The sequence below is a fragment of the Haemaphysalis longicornis genome, unplaced genomic scaffold (assembly GCF_048455015.1).
Source record: "Haemaphysalis longicornis isolate Haplotype H1 unplaced genomic scaffold, Haemaphysalis longicornis Haplotype H1 scaffold_10, whole genome shotgun sequence".
Taxonomy (NCBI): Eukaryota; Metazoa; Arthropoda; class Arachnida; order Ixodida; family Ixodidae; genus Haemaphysalis; species Haemaphysalis longicornis.
The window spans coordinates 122,363,128-122,380,330 of NW_027526204.1; the positions used below are offsets into that span (position 1 = coordinate 122,363,128).

Below are 17,203 nucleotides of genomic sequence, written 5' to 3' on the forward strand. Positions count from 1 at the left end.
ACTCGTCCTCACACTCACTTAACCATCCGCATTTGCTCTTGTATTCACAATTCAACACTCTTACTCAGGTCAGTCACGACAAGGCCGCCAATCTCACCAATGTGACATCATCCCATCTGACCAACATTGGACGTAACTCCCCCCGAATACTGCAATGGGATTGCCGTAGCCTACCTGCCAACGGACCCGACCTAAAGGCGCGTTTAACCTACAACAAACCTCTGCAGGCCCGCCCTATGGCCCTTCCGCTTCAAGAAGCAAGATGTGCTGCATACAGCATCCCAGAATACACTGGTTACTACAATCCAACCATTACGCACAAACCTGGGGACAGCCCCCAAGGCCAATTTGCAGTGTATATAAGAAATGATACCACCAGCTGTCAAATCGATACTTCTGGGCGCCGTGAGGCAAGACAACAAAGTTGGCACACCTTCTTGACATCCATTAATTCATACACGGGCGCACACAAAGTGTGGACACATATACGTAAGCTCAAAAGACAACGGACACACAGCCTGCCCCTGGTAAGCACAACGGGGGACACACTTGACGACCAGGCTGACACACTTAAAAAAACTTCGAACACGTGTCCAGCTCTGCACACTACACAAACACTTTCATGCAGTACAAAACACCTGCAGAAAAAAAGTCCTTACATGACAAGAATAAGTCAAAAGCTGCTTACAACTCTGAATTCACACTTCATGAGCTGACCATGCATACACCATGGTAGAACACCTCACCCAGGCACTCTTGAAACACTCCTACACATACAATAAAATATGGCTTTCGGGGCACATTCCACGCTCTTGGAAGGAGGCCATAGTAGTAGATTTCCTGAAGGAAGGGAAGGACCCTTCCTTTCCTGCCAGCTATAGGCCCATTGCCCTTACCAGCTGCCTGAGTAAGCTTCTCGAGAAGATGATTAACCGGAGGTTTGCGTACTTTCTTGAGTACAATGGTCTTCTCGAGAGCTGCCAGGCTGGCTTCCGGGCTGGGCGATCCACAAATAATCAACTAGTTGCATTAGAATCATTCATTAAAGATGCGTTTATACACAAACAGTACTGCACGACCGTATTTTGTGACATCGAAAATGCCTAGGATACGTATGGCGTTACGGCCTTCTTGCAGACTTAAAATGTTATGACATAACAGGTAACGTGTTGAACACTTTTGAGAGTTACTTGTCCAAACGAACGTTTCGTGTCAGAGTTGGGTCGGCACTGTCAAGAGTACACATTCAAGAAAATGGCTTGCCTCAGGGAGGAGTTTTGAGCTGCACGCTCTGACCTGTCAAGAAGAACTCGTTTCAGAAATCATTGCCTCCATTTAGCTCCTGTTTAAGGTATGTACATGATGTAGAAATATCTTTTAAATCTTGTAACTTATTAACACGTGTACGTCAGGTCAAGCTTAGGGCAAACAAACTTTCTCGCTGGGCAGACGAAACTGTTTTCAAACTTAATCCCGCAAAAAGTACCTGTGTCGTATAGACGGTATTCGTTGAAAAGTTTAGCGGTCAATTTCTTCGCTTGGCAAAAGTGGAAACGGCCACAGACATGGCCGATGCGCCACGGACACGACGCAGCCTGGGAAGTATTTTAGTTCACTCTAGTCTCGGCCACTGCGGCCGCACGCCGAAGAAAAAAAAGACACCGGCGTGCGTCATCTGCTCCGTTCCAATCCGATTCTAAACTGAGGCGCCAACAGAGATGTTATTAATCGCGCTCATAGTGAACTCGATGCAATTCTTTCTGTTCGGCGAAGAGTTCGTAACGTAAAACACACTCATGTGTTTCACAGTCGCGCTTAGCTGGACAAGTGCCGCCATCCCGCGGAGCTCGACGTAACGAGTGATGGCGCACCGTGGCCTCTGCGATCGGCTGCCGGCGGCGCGGACGCGCGGAGGCCACGGGCCCACTCACGAGAGCTTCGCCGCTGCGACATTCCGCAATAAAACACAATAAAAACAACGTAGTCTACTCTCGCTACCAGACCATTGCTCGGTCGTGATCTCTGCGCCTTCAAGCGTACTTTTTTTTTTCTTTTCTTTTTTTTTGTTTCTCGCGTGATTGCGGCTTTGTTGTAGGGTAAGTGCGGTCGTCGTTTTTCAGCAGCGGCCGGTTAACCAACGGATCGCCAGCGATGCGACATGGTGAGTGTGGTGAATACATACGACCAGTCTGTTACGGTTCAATGCTTTTAAAACCTCTACGCTTCCTTCTTTGCTGTCCCGCCCCGAGACTGTTGTCGCGAGGTTTCACACTCGATCCGCGAGGACAAATTAAACGAACGATCCTTGGATACGAGGAAGCGTCTACAAGCTATGCACAATCGAAGAGCCCCAATAATATTCCATGTCCTGCTTCTTCCGCACAGTGCATCACATTCGTTGTGGTGTTGCAATGCATTCAGAGGCTGTTAAATATTACTGTTTATGCCTCTGCCAAATATAAACACGTGACAAATTTGTTGTCAAGGTGCGTGCGTATGACCAGCGTACCAAGCAGGTCCAATAATTACACCAGCAAACGAAGAAAACCAATTATTTATTTATGCATCAAAACCTAGAAGCTGCGAATTGTTCAGGAATTTTTGCAGTATTAAATAGCGGCAACCCTGTTGCATGTTCTCCATATGAACATCTCATCATGATACAAACACGTGATAATTTTCGAAAGTAATGGTGGAAGCGAGCCCCTGAATGAAAAATGTGCCGGCAATTTTTTCCTCCCTAAATCCTCCAGAGAGAAAAAAAACATCAGTAAAATAATGGCTGTGCCTTCCTAAAATATCGTTTTTCTGTTCACTATTTATCTACCTGACAATTAATACGTTCTTACACATATAATTCAGTTCCTCCTCCGTCGGTTATCTTTGGGAAAATGCAGCAAGTGTAAAGCGAGCGACACGTTGAACAAAATCCCCAGCGCGCCCCAGAACTATCGCCCCGTCCGGCCTAAGATGTGAGCGAAACGGCTCTTGAAACCCAACAGGCAAGCCGACAGACACACGTCATAGAAGTGAGTGCAGCGTTCGCGACTCCAGAGCAGTGACGTAAGGCGAAATGTCCGCCGGCGCACACCACATAGCGGATGAGTGACTGAACTAAGCGTCCCTACCCTTCCTATTGAAAAGCACGCGACGTGTCAGGCAATGTTTACACAGGCGGCGTTGGGTGGTACTTACTACAAATTGATAAATCTGGCCGAGCTGAAGTGTGAGTACCGTTGGCCTTTAATGAGTAACCTTGACCATTCCTTGATTTTTACAGGTGCCATTCTGTCACGGGGCATGGTGGACGAAAATTCCCATGGCTGACCATTGATGACAATGACGAGGGAGAAGCTGTGTGGGGGCGAAGCCAGCACTGACTCTCTCATGGCCATTTTGTAAATGATGTAAATAGATCGCTCGTAACCTTCAACCATGGTTCGTCTTATCTGCTGTGCCACAACATTATAGTTCTTTGCTAAGTTTCACATTACAGTTCTTTGCTAAGTTTCACAGTTGCTACAAATCCTGTTGTAGAGCAAACCTTTTATTCGCCTTAAAGGGGCCATTAGGACAAAATACCAGTTTCGCTCACAACATTGGGTGCCTTACAGTGCCCCTACTGCTTGCCAAGCAGCGAATGATGCCTTATTCATTGAGAGATTACACAATTTAAGCCAAAGTTTCAATCCTCTCGCTAAATAGTGTCTTGTGATGTCAGCGATGATATATCCAGGGCAGGTATTTGAAATGAATGTTGAGCACGTTAACTAGGGCTGCAGCGGATAGGGAAACCTAGCCTTGCGTCCAACAAGGATGCAACATCTTGCGGTGACAGGCCTCCGCGTAGGCGACGCAACTGCATACACTACATGGATACATGGGGCTCATCATCATTCCCTCTTGGACTTCATCTGCGAAGTGAACATTTTCATGTTCAATTAACTTTGGTCATCAACTCCTACTCCCTCATCTATGCCCTGTGGCAAAATAAATGCCTTATAATTTCATTTCTTCGTTTACCGCCCATCCTTTAGATGTCGCATGAATAGCACTCAGGCCCACTGTCCATACTCACTTTGTTTTTGAGCGTATTTGCACCTCGCTTGTATTTCTGGCTTGTCTTTGTTACAGCATGTAGTAATCGTTTCGTGAAATATAGGGTATGCTCAAGAAATAGGGTCATGTAAGACGATGTCGTTTACGCCAATCGGCCAGTGTTGTGAGAAAACTCCAAAGCGCCATACTGCTGAGCAGCTCTAACAAGCATAGTGTGCACAGTACAACAGTGCACACTGGTACTTTTGTTTAGTTTACATAAGTTTTTCAAGTTCCATTGTTCACCCGATTCTTACTATTATAAAATGAAAAAAAAAACTTGTTTTTCAAGCTCATAAGCCCTGCCTAACTTGCGTTTGCTTTTGCTGGCCTCAGCCAGTTGCACTGCATCCCATAATGCGTGCCAGTGTCATACTAATGAGGCAGTCATTCCAATGAACCAAACATTCATTTTTTCTTCATGAAAAAATGAAGAGTAAGCCCCTTTGAGTAACAGGGATTTACTTTTTCGTGGCATCTACAGTGAAACCTCATAAGAACTGAAAAGGTAGCTTTGTTATAGGTAGTCTACTAATAGTAACGTGATGAAAACAAATAACTTGCAACTCCTGTTGTATCCCTTACTCCATTATGGCTCATTTTGTCGCCTCGTATGACCTTGTCACACTTGCTGAGGAAGCGACACGGCAACACCAAAATGGTCAGAAATGGAAAGACATTTATTCTGCACTTCAGCCAGACAAATGATGACTAGCCGGGGATCACGGCATGTGTAACTTTGCCTATGTAATTTGCTTGTGTACAACTGCTCATCCGTTATACTGCTCCTTGCGCGTCGTTTTAAATTGTAACCGGACAATGGTGGCGGTGGTCAATCCCACGGGATATGTCCCAGGGGAAGACGAAGATGTGGCACAACATGGCCTGGATTAGAACATGGCCAACAGTGCTGGACGAGGTGTGCACAGCGTGACCTGCTGATGATCGGACCTTGGGGGAACGGAACTTCCAGTAAAGGTGTGGTTTTCCAGGGACTCCGTGTCTTTCTTGGGAACCACGGTCGGGTGAAAGGACCCTGGTACTAGAAAATAATGCCCTGCAATTACCTCTATGTAATGAATTTTGATCGGCCCATAAATCTCAAAGAAAAGTTTTCTGGTAGCACAGGTAACCATTCAACAGAAGTATTTCGTTATTAAAGTGTACAAATTTATTGCTCCATTTTTCTGCACATCCAAAGATGGCCCAGTGTGTCGCAGTCACCGTGGCCATGGTCAGCTGCAAAAGAAGCACAGTTTCACTTCAGATGATGGTCAGCTGAACTCTGAATTACATGCAGTAGCTACAGGGCCGTACCCAGAGGGGGGGGGGGTTTGGGGGTTTGAACCCCTCCTGAAACCTTTTCCAGGCAGCATGTAAGCAATACTTACTGTTGCCTTCGGGAAAACTACCCCCTTCCCAAAATCCATACCCCCCCCCCTCCCAAAAAAAAAAATTGGCTATGGTCCTGAGTAGCTATAATGGGAAGCACAAATTGGGTGCCACATGAAGACAGCACCAAAGAATGGTTGATAAACCGGAAGGATAAGCAGTCTAATTTCGGGTTTAACACACCAAATAACACTTTCACCTGCCTGCATAACTGATTTGCATGACTTGCACACATGCACACACACACGTACTACTTCTCAAGCAGCTCTTAGGTAGACAACAGGGGCCTTAGCAGTTGGCCAACAATAACTGAGCAGAAGGCTGTACAAGATGTTCTCCAAGCTGCGGGTGGGTCTGGTGGCCAGCACACAGCATTTGATCACACGTACTAAAGGGAGCACTAGTACCAGAGGCCTTCATACCAAAAAACTGAACCCTGAAATTTCTGTTATGACCAGCAGCATGTTTAATTTATTTGCATGAACGGAAAACAATGCAAACTTATTTACCTTTTTACATTATTTTTTCTTCACCTGGTACAATGCTTGAATAATTGTTTGTGGGGTTTGTGCCAAAGCTACACCTTCGCTAAAGGCGCACTGTAGCGGAGGGCTCGGGATTACTTTTGACCACCTGGGGATCTTTAGCGTGCACCGAATCTCGACCACACGGGCGTTTTTGCTTTCCGCCTCCATCAGAAAAGCAGCCGCCATGGCCGGGAATCGAACCTGCGTCCTTGGTCTCAGCAGCACAACACCATAGCCACTGCAGTGGGTCCCAGGTACATTGCAATGATGCCTGAATGGTTTACCCAATCTCAGCTCCACCCGCTGCAGTCGATCGAGCGATCGGCACAGTAGGGAGGTAGTTTTTATGCCGATAAGCAAACTTCAACAATTAAAAAATAAAAAGTAGAAGCAGCAAATACTCAAGACTGCATAAGACAGGTGTATTGGCGTGTATCACTTGCACCGTCAGGCAGAGAAATTGAACTGAAATTCAATTTTGCAATGGCGCATGGGTTGATGGGTGTCTGAGCGTGCAGAATTAATCACACGTGATTACCCCTTTATTTGTTCTTTTTCTTTCTGCACAGTTTTATTTGTCCTTAGCTTGTTTTTAAAAAAGAGTGTCTGTATAATAAACTGCAGTTGTAGTAGCGCACTTGTGTTGTCCTTTCAGAGTCCCTGTCCATTTTATTGCCCTCCACTGTTCGAGCAATGGAATATCAACTAGGCCAACCCGTCACGTTACTAAATCATGCAGGGTTCTCAGTTTTGGTGAGACTGCCCTTGTACTTTCAAAAATGTTGCGGGTACCTTGAAGTCACTTGTCAAAAATGATAGCTAACTTAAACAGTTTTCCTGTCCCTCTTTGTCACTCCTTTATCCCTAGCTCCTTAACCACCGGTGATATAGTATGTACAGAGAGCAACACACTTATCTATAACACAACTGTCGTACTTCTAGCCTCATCCTTCCTCGCCCGAAAAGGATATAAAGAAAACTACTATGGCATGGCGTTCTTAAATATTACCCACCACTTTTGGCCTTACAGTTTTTGTAAAAGCTTGTTTCCGCCGTTTTCAGAGGTAGTTCAATGAAGATGAACTCGCTGTTATAGACAAGTGTGTGGCACGTGCACTGTACTCTGTTTTATTGTGTGCTGGGTATAGCAACGCCCCAACATTAGTTCCGAGTAAGAGCCAAAGGGGTTGCGAAGTCTTTCATCGCGTGAAAATCCCTAGGCTTGACTTTAGCCGTACGAGTGCATACTAAACTAATGCCGCGACAATATGCCCTGCGAGGGACTGAAAAAAGCTGCGAGAGAAAGTGAGACGAAACAGCGTCGCGAACAATGTACAAAGCAACGTTTGTACCTTTCAGTTAAGGAACACAGATTGCGAGAATGTGGTTTTAACGTGATGGATGGCGATCGCTATAGCTCATCAATTTTCTTGGTGCAAACATTTTGCTGTAATTAAATGCCAAGGCAGCCAGTTGTCTCATCCGCGTCGCTGGCTTCCTACCTACCTAATGTGTGCTGCGTTTTCATTCGTTTGCATTCAGGTTGAGCAACCAGCTTGTCTGCGAAACACCAAAGACTGGCACTATTAACAGCTAATGCCAACGGATTCCAACAGTCATTAGATGCGGCGGTAAATTTACAATGATCGTCCGTTTAATTTGCCCTCGCGGATCGAGCGTGAAACCTCGCGACAACAGTTTAGGGCGGGACAGCAAAGAAGGAAGCGTAGAGGTATTAAAAGCATTGAATCGTAACAAACTGGCCGTATTTACTCACCACACTCACCATGTCGCATCGCTGGCGATCCGTTGGTTAACCCGCCGCTGCTGAAAAGCGACGACCGCACATACGCTACAACAAATCCGCCATCACGGGAAAGACAAAAAAAAAGAAAGAAAAAAAATACGCTTGAGGGCGCAGAGATCACCACTGAGCAGTAGTCTGGTAGCGAGAGTAGAGTACGTTGTTTTTATTGTGTTTTATTGTGGAATGACGCAGCGGCGAAGCTCTCGTGGCCCACTCCCACGGTTGCATGGAGGAGAAGAGAGGTGCCTGATCTGCGGGCCGTGCGCACAACGTCGCCTAGCAACAGACGCTTGGCCACAGATATGGCGGCGCACACTTGGTTGCCTGCATGCATTCCACGCAATTGAATACCGAGGATTCTCAGAGACGCGGTGTAAGGCCCGATCCTGAAATAACTCTCAATGGTGACCCAATACCTGTTAAAAAAGAACACAAGTTTTTGGGTGTGGTGATGGATGAAAAATTCACATTCATCTTGCCATTACAAACAGCTCAAGCAAAAATGTCTAAACACAATGAATATTCTGAACGTCCTATCTCGCCAATCATACGGTGCCGACAAACAACTCCTGCTGCACCTCTATACGGCTTTGGTAGGGTCTCGCTTGGATTACGGAAGTGTTGTCTATGGGTCAGCCACGAAAACAGCGCTAAAAATGCTCGACCCAGTGCTTCACTTGGAGCTTCGCGTCTCGTGTGGCGCTTTCCGTACAAGCTCTGTCCAAAGCCTGTAGGTAGAATGCGACAAGTGGGGCCTAGAGCAACAGCAAACTTATGTTGATATTTTTATATGCTTCTAAAATCTCATCAATCGATAACCATCCTTTTAAACCTGTTTTTATGGATAGATCTACACCACAGGTTTTTTTAAAATCGCCCATCCATTTCTGTTCCCTTCTCACAAGGTTGAGAGAGGAGGCGACTTTACTTTACGTGCCCTTTTTAAACACAGTCAAATCATCATGCACTGATTTTATAGCGCCATGGCAGCTTCGCGCTGTGTCGTGTGACTTGTCTTTCAACTCGACAAAAATAGGGTACCCAGAAATGCGATTCTGCAGCCCTTTCCGTCAGTGCAGAAGTAGTACCAGTGTACAGAAGTTTATAGCGATGCCTCTAAAACTGCCTCCGCCGTGTCCTGTGCTGCGCACGGACTCAATTTCAAATTTTCTGAATCCATGAACGTAACTTGTAGCATCGTCACAGCAGAGGCTTATGGAAACTTTGTTGCTGTGAACCACATTGCGAAATGTTCATTCCAAAATCCGCCATTTACACTGATTCACTAAGTGTTGTACGGGCGTTATTATTCCGAAATAAATCCAGAAATTACGTCATCAATCTAATCCTTAGGACAATTATGTCGACATGTGGCGCAAACCTTGAGGTGACTGTTTGTTGGGTACCAGGCCACTCAGGGATCGGTGGAAATGAGACGGCAGATGCAATGCCCGCTGCTGCACTCACAAACACGGTGCACATCACACCAGTACCCTACACCGACTTGAAACCACACATAAAACTACGTGAAACATGGCAAAAACATCGGAGTGAACAGACAGACAACAAACTCCACATTGTAAAACCACTCTTGGGACTATGCACAACCGATTCACACAACAAACACGCAGAAGTTGCCTTGGCCAGGTTATGGATAGGCCACACACATGTAACACACTCCCACCTGCTCACTGGATCCCCAAGACCCATGTGCAGGGGGTGTGGTGTGAATACTCATTCAATGTACGCGTATGAATACTCATTCAATGCAAGGCCCTTGACATAACACGACGCAAACACTTCCCACAAATATACACACGACATATTCCACAACACCCGTGATACTTCTAAGGAGACGAGCCCATGTTTTCAGTCAAACGTGTTTTTGAGTTTCTTACCGACGTAAAATTTTTACATCGCATTCCAGACAGCAAGTGCAAGGTCTGCCGAAGGGAGACGGCCACGCTAACGCACATGCTGTGGTACTGCAAGACACACCCGGACGAAGCTAACTCAGGACTCCTACCGCCGCGGCTAGAAGCGGCGCTGGCATCATACAACCAAGAAGACCAACTCTGGGCCGTCCAGCAGGTCCGGGAGGCAATGGCGAGGCAAGCCCCGGAGGACCCCGATGGGGGACCGTAAAGGGACGGCCCAGCCGTCCCCTCGAGGATAATGTAGGCCCGATCGACGAGCGCTAGCGTCTCGACGTCAGCGTTAGTTCTGCAGGTTTAATAAAAGTTTATTCAATCCAATCGCATTTCTTATCATGCATCTTGACAACCTGGCCCTTTACACCAGTCATCTTCGTTACGTTGTGTTTTAGTTTGTTTTGTTTTTACTGAAATGTTCTTCTTTTACCTTCATGCCGCTTTCATGAAATGACTTTCGTTTGGCGCTCTTTGCCCATAGTTGGCCTTGCGCCATTAAAACTTAAACATCATCATCTAGAGTTGACGATACTGTGTAAGGCTGATTGCGATTTGGTACTCTCTGAGTGAAGAATTCGACAGAGGGTTACGTATAGAATCATGCTCACACTGACGAAGCAGAAATCACAACCCGAATAGACGCAACGGGGACCACGAAAAGGCGCCGAGATGCATGTACATGCCCGCTCCTTTGAAAAGGCCCGTGCTGCATGCAAGATGAGGCGGCTTGTAGTTTGGACGGTTTGTCCAACATTTTGTCTAGAGTCCATCCTTAAACGACTTTCTGCTCAATGCGTGATCCTTATAGGGGTCCTGCGCTGCCCGGGGGGCGTATTCCCAAACCATATCCCGTAGGGGCCCAGGCCGACCACACCCCCTAAGCAGGGGCGCAGCCGTTGAGGTTAAAAAATTGCAATTTTGGAACCACCTTGGACGCAGCACCGTGACGTCTCTACCTATATGTACGCGACTTCATGCGAGGTGGATTTTTTCTTTCTTCCCCCTCCCCTCGTTTCGGCTGCTTTGCGTGTGGCCACTTCCCCCGCAATTCCAGATGGACACTTTCACGTGCATGTGGCAATTAAAAACGTTCTGGAAAGCAAACACCCTCATGGAAAGCTCATCCTACAGCACACAGAAGGGTATACAATTGAGTTGGGTGCTCTTTCACTATATACACACCTCAAAACACGATTCGGTGCTGCAGGTAAGGATTACAGGAAAGGCAGCCAATTACCCATGACTGCATTTACAAACTGTCCTACTCTTGGGAAATATTACAGCTGCATGAGCTGCTACATTTTGGCACTTTCATAGGCACTATTACATTGAATTTTGTTAACATTAACTTCATTGCATTATTCTTTATCAGGAACAGTGCCACTAAGGAAAACATTGACATTTTGTTAACAGCAATGGAAGGTGTGAATCGTTCTTGCAAGGGTGATACATTGATAAGAAAGACACCAGCTCAAACGTACGCGTTTTACACTCGGTCATGAATTCTGCATAATTTACACTGCTGGTCATACCAATTTAGGGAAACAATATCGAAAATATATACGAACCAAGGGCTAAGTAATAGTTGGATTGTACAGCTAATGAAGTACTCGAGGAGTTTGATATATGTCTTCTGTACAGGGCTATTGACCACAGTCTCTTCACTGAAGCCACCAGGCCGAGTTTGATATCAGTAATCATGCGTGCTACCACTCACGCTGTTGCCAATGTCGATTAGTTATTTTTAACAATTTGTGCTTCATGCACACAGAGATTTTGCTGCATAAGATACGTTATTTATAAATAGACAGCTCCAGCAGGATCTGAATGGCGCTGATTCCTCCCTCCCTGTAATCGGGAAGGCACACCAAATCGTTACCACTTAATTTGGCTCTGTCCATAATTCGACCGTAATCGCCACCAGCTTTTAACTCTAGGTCCCGCCCCTGCGACTGAACAGGAACATGTTAGTCGGGTCCGGGACGATCCCAAAGCACTAGAAGCAATTACCGAGTACGCCCTTGAAAACAGACTCTACAAATTGGTGTAGCAGCCTGGCCGACTTTCCCGTTCGGTATACAATGTGAACTGTCTGCAGCGTGCACTGTTTTCAGTGTGAACCGCATTGTCCACAGTGTGAACTGTACATTTAAGTGTGAACTGTTCGTTTTGCTGCCACTGACTGACTTTAATATTTTCATTTTGCGATTAGGACCCCAAGACTGCAACTGTGTTCATTGTGCGAGTTGTGACCTTCCCCTTTTCTCCTCATCCTTGCTCCCCCAGGGCCCCATGGCCTCTCATTTAATGCAGTGTTACACTCACTCAGATACGTATATTCTTTTCGCTGTGACTAATGAGTAGTTGCCCGTGAGCTTGAAGTCACAGTAGTCGCAGCAGAGATAAAACTAAGTAAAAAAGTTATCTTCTTGGCGCACTTTGTTTACGATAGTGATCTCGGAGTCCAAATAGCGGCAAAAAACTGTCACTTTTAGAGATGCACTGATGGGTATAGATGAGCAGTTTGTGTGTTTCCTGCGATGCATTTTTAGCTACCACATATATATATTTCTGTAGTGTCTGGCCTTTTAATTCACCAGCATTGTGTCACAGCTCGTGCCTCAACTGTAAGCCACACACACGCAAAAAAGTATACAAATGTATAAACAAGAAATTGCAGGAATAAAAATATAAATAGTACAACACAAGTTGCCCGCAGAGCGAAACCATCGGCCACCCGCAAAGCAGCCGAAACGAGGGGAGGGGAAAAAAAAAATCCACCTCGCATGAAGTCCCGCACATATAGGTAGAGACGTCACGGTGCTGCGTCCAAGGAGGTTCAAAAATTGCAACTTTTTAACCTCATTGGCTGCGCCCCTGCTTAGAGGGTGTGGTCGGCCTGGGCCCCTACGGGATATGGTTTGGGAATACGCGCCCGGGGGCGCTGCAAAACCGACTTTTGCATAGTATTCCCGGGTAGTACAATGTTGCGGGGGTGCCGCAGGATAATTAAAGCGGAGAGTTGGGTGAAATGGTTACTGTCTAATCACCTCAAACCGCTAGCGAACTGAAAGTTCTCCTGTGGTATGAGTTAAAGTTCGGAATTTTCAGCAACAGCCGATCAAAAAAAAAAAAACGTAGCGCAGTCGGCGATGATCTTGCGTAAAAGTCAGCTAGTCCGGCCGACCGCCGGCTCGTCTGCTACTCTGCGCCGCGCATTTGCGCACCTGCGAATTTAGGCGTGCACCTTCATTAAACACTGCTGCTTTTTGTCGCTGTTACGAATACGTGGTGCAGCGCTAGCTTTCCTTTTTGTCGCGTGGTGCAGTGACAAAATGCCGCGATCGTCAGAAGCATAAAATATGTTTTGTCATTCCGAAGGTAGGGGCCGTAAAAAAGTGATCGGGCGAACTGAGTGGCCGTTCTGTTTCGTTGTTTGCTCTCACTTTACTTAACTACGCCCTTGCACCATATACTCACAGTTTGCACTTATTACACAAGAATAGGGGTCGGCAACATTTTGAGGTGCAGGGCCCGACTCGGCGGAGGGCTGGACAGAAAATCGGGTGGGAGGTGGAGGGGACTTTGAAGGCCAACAGAAAACAATCAGTAAAGAGGCAATATTTGACAAAAATTGTCAATATTCTGGTTACGTGTGAACATGGGCGACAATGCAACTGGAAGCGATCAATTCTGTTTTCTTGTCTCGCCGCCTAACCCCATTTAATGTCGGAACTGGTGGGTCGGCGTTAAGAATGTTAGTGACACGGGGGAGGGCTGGGGGTTGTCACGGCGTGCTGGGGGCTGCATAATACAGCCACGCGGACAAAATTTGGCCCGCACCCCGCACGGGACACCTTGAGTAATCTTGGTGACGGTTTTGGCGACACTGCGGACCCCGAGCCCCCATACACACGCTGTAATCTACCGTGGCTAGGAGTTTTAGGTGAAGGGCAGAAACCACAAACGGTGGCCGTCGCTGCCCAGGTCATGCTCCGGCGGACGGGCTCCCCGTCTGTTTACCAGGCAAGGAGCTGCGGAACCTCTTCAGCTGTCAGGGTAAGGCTGACGAAGGAAGTACCCCCGTTCCCTGATTTTATACTGTGATGTATGGTAATGACCCCCCCCCCTCCAAACATGATCGGCCCTCAAAAAGGGGACCGAAGTTTCATTCCCACCTCTTTCAACAACTGTCTTTTTAACAACCGTGAATAACTATTCTTATGTTCTTGTGATGGATTCAGCTGACTCAGCAAAACCTGTCGCTTCACTGTTCGTATTCCTGGCTTCCAAATTTCTGCAAAGCATAATACGTGGAAAGTATCAAGCTAAAAAGCTAAGTACGGAAGAAATCCTTATAGAACTCAATACCGAAGAACAAGCCCGCACTCTTCTTGCACAAACCCGCATCCATGGTCTGGACATCAGGGTTACACCCCAGCGGAGCATAAACAGCTCCCAGGGCGGAAACAGATGCCGACGTTCTCGAAGGTTTGAAGAATCAGGGCGTCACAGCCGTGCGCCGCATCACGATGAGCAGGGATGATAAGATAATCCCCACCAAACACATCATCCTGACCTTTGACCACTCAGCACTTCCACAATATAAAAATGCAGGCTTCATCCGATGTTCTATTTGCCCGTTCATGCCGAAACAGTGCCACTGCTTCAAGTGCCAGTGGTTCGGGCACCGTACAACCTCTTGCCGCGGAAGAACAACATGTGCGAATTGCGCCGCGCAGGATCATCCAACCGACAATTTCAATTCTGACAACCTTACATGTGCAAACTGCAGGGGCCCACATGCGGCCTTCTCCAAAGCCGTGACCTTTGCTTAACATCCACCCAGTCTGCACGGCTTTCTTTAAACCTTTTATGGTATATGGAACTGTCAGAGAGTATCTAGGCACTTAAGAGTGACAGGGAAATGATCCCTCCCATTAGGGTTTGTAGTCGACATTCCACTCGAACAAAGGCAAGAGAATAGATGAACCAATCGCTAAATCGATGTGTGAGTAGGTGTGTGTTGTGCTGTAGTATGTTGGTTTCTTTTAAGTGCGAATGCACTTTATAAGCGACCCTGAATTCCGTTGTCCGCCGTCCGTCCACATAGCAACAGCTGCGGGTGCGCGCGCTCCTCGTCTTCCTTGGCAACGGGGGGAGATGGGCGCGCGCTGCCTGGCCGCTGACATGGCACATACCCACGTGAGGGATTGGCCACGAATCTCCTCGTCTTCCTTGGCAACGGGGGGAGATGGGCGCGCGCTGCCTGACCGCTGACATGGCACATACCCACGTGGGGTATTGGCCAGGAATCGGGCGTGAGAAGGGCTAATGCACCCGCTTAAAGGAGTACTGACACGAAATTTCAAAGCTGAGATCCGCTCTAGCAATCAAGTACAACGACAACACAAATAGGTGTCTGTGCATGGCACATAACCACGTGGGAGATTGGCCAGGAATCGGGCGTGAGAAGGGCTAATGCACCCGCTTAAAGGAGTACTGACACGAAATTTCAAAGCTGAGATCCGCTCTAGCAATCAAGTACAACAACACAAATAGGTGTCTGTGAATAAATGCATCTTTCTTTCCTTGTAGTTGTGTGTGTGTGTGTGTGTGATCTCTCTTTCGCGAACATTACCGAGCCGCGCAAATTCAACTCCTGCATTTGCACTTTCACATTCTTCCCCTCGGGGAAATGCGGGGAAATTTTTTTTACTAAATATACAGGCACCAGATGATAGTAAGAATCTTTCAATTAAACGGCCCCGGCCATCTTCTCGTACAGATCCCCAGAGTTTACTGTGGGCATTAAAGTCGCCCACCAGTAGGAATGGGTGCGGTAGCTGATTAATTAAGGATTAAAATTCTGAACTACAAATGCGAAAATCAGGGGGAATATATATTTAAGCTATCGTTATTAAACTTTTGGTGATTATTACACGTACAGCAACCACTTAGAGGGTTGTGGTCAAAGGAACAAATTGACAGGGAATAGAATGTTGTATAAGTATCGCAACACCACCAGAGGAGTGAGAACAGTCGCCCCTATCTTTCCTAAACAGAGTATAGAGCTTCAGAAAGTAAGTTTGTTTCAATTTTAGGTGCGTTTCCTGAAGACATAAGCTAGTTATTGCTTTTTATGAAAAATTTTGTATATATCATCCAAGTTTTTCATTAAGCCCCTGCAGTTCCATTGTGTAATGCATTGTACTGAGTGCAGCGCGTATTTGTGAGTTGCAGACGGGTGGTGTTACCTATGTCACTGAGCCTGCGTTAGGGACAGTTATGCGCGGAGCTGGTTTTTTCCCACGGCCGATGTTGCCACGCTGCTCGTTTGGCTGAAGAGCTGACTGAGCTGGTGGGGGTGTTACGTCCATCTCTTCATCCGGCGGCAAAGGAGTTAATGCAGGATCTCCCTCCTTTTGCCGTGGACCCCAGGGAGGGCCAATCGTGTTTGCCACGTGCACCAATGGTGGATGTAGAGGCGTTGTGCGCGTGGATGTGGATGCAGGGCTCCCCACCTCACTGCGTACTGTGCCCACGAGCGACAGCACAGCAGGAGCGGAAGGTAAGCCGCCTCCACCTACGATGTTCGTTACCACCTCAGCCTCAGTGGAATCCACAGGCTGTGGTACAACATTTTGGGCAGCCGAAGCCAGCCCAGTGGGGGACGGGAGTGGGACCAGGTCGGTGTTGCTGCACTGCGTCGCCACCGAAACCTGACGCCGCCCCACCCCGCGGTGAGCACCGTCAGCGTAACTTCCTGAGGGAAGCATCGAATGTATTTTCCGAGCTTCTGGGTAAGACAGGTTGTGGGTCACTTTCAGGTTTATTTCTTTCTCATTTTTGTATATTTTGCAGGAACAGAAGTACGCGGGGTGGAATCCTTCACAGTTAACACAGTGAAATTGTGTTGCATTACACTCATCTGTCTGGTGGTCGTGCTTCGAGCATTTTGCACATGTGTTTTGCCCTCGACAGTTGTTGCTACTGTGGCCGTACCTTTGACATTTGAAGCAACGTCGCGGGTTTGGGATGTGTGCTCTTATCTGTCAGTGGAGAAACCCAGCTTTTACAGACTCGGGGAGCGTACTACGATCGAAAGTCAATATGATATGTTTGGTTTTGATCTCATTTCCGTCGCGCCTCAATGTAATACGTCTAGCAGTCACTCCTTGCTCACGCAAGCCCTCAAGAATATCTGCATCAGTTTTATTTGTGTTCAGTTTCCTGAGAGGACCCCTTGGCAGCTGTTGAGGGCTCGGTGATGTGTTACAGGGATCTGTAAGTCACCTATGCTTGTTTGTTTTAGAAGGTTAGCAGATTGCTCCTTAGTTCTGACCTCAATAAGCATGTCACCAGATGCAAGTTTCTTTGCGTCATAGTTTTTTCCAACAATACCTTCAATAAACTTGGCAATCAGGAACGCAGATTTCGAAGTTATT

At 47.0% G+C, this 17,203-nt stretch overlaps 1 long non-coding RNA gene across 1 annotated transcript; it reads left to right on the plus strand.

Annotated features, from left to right (window-relative positions):
- The first annotated feature begins 2,069 nt into the window (after positions 1 to 2,069).
- Positions 2,070 to 3,433, plus strand: LOC144157939 (uncharacterized). Its single transcript, XR_013319909.1, has 2 exons — positions 2,070 to 2,161; positions 3,281 to 3,433. It is a non-coding gene; the product is annotated as an uncharacterized LOC144157939 (long non-coding RNA).
- The last annotated feature ends 13,770 nt before the right edge of the window (positions 3,434 to 17,203 follow it).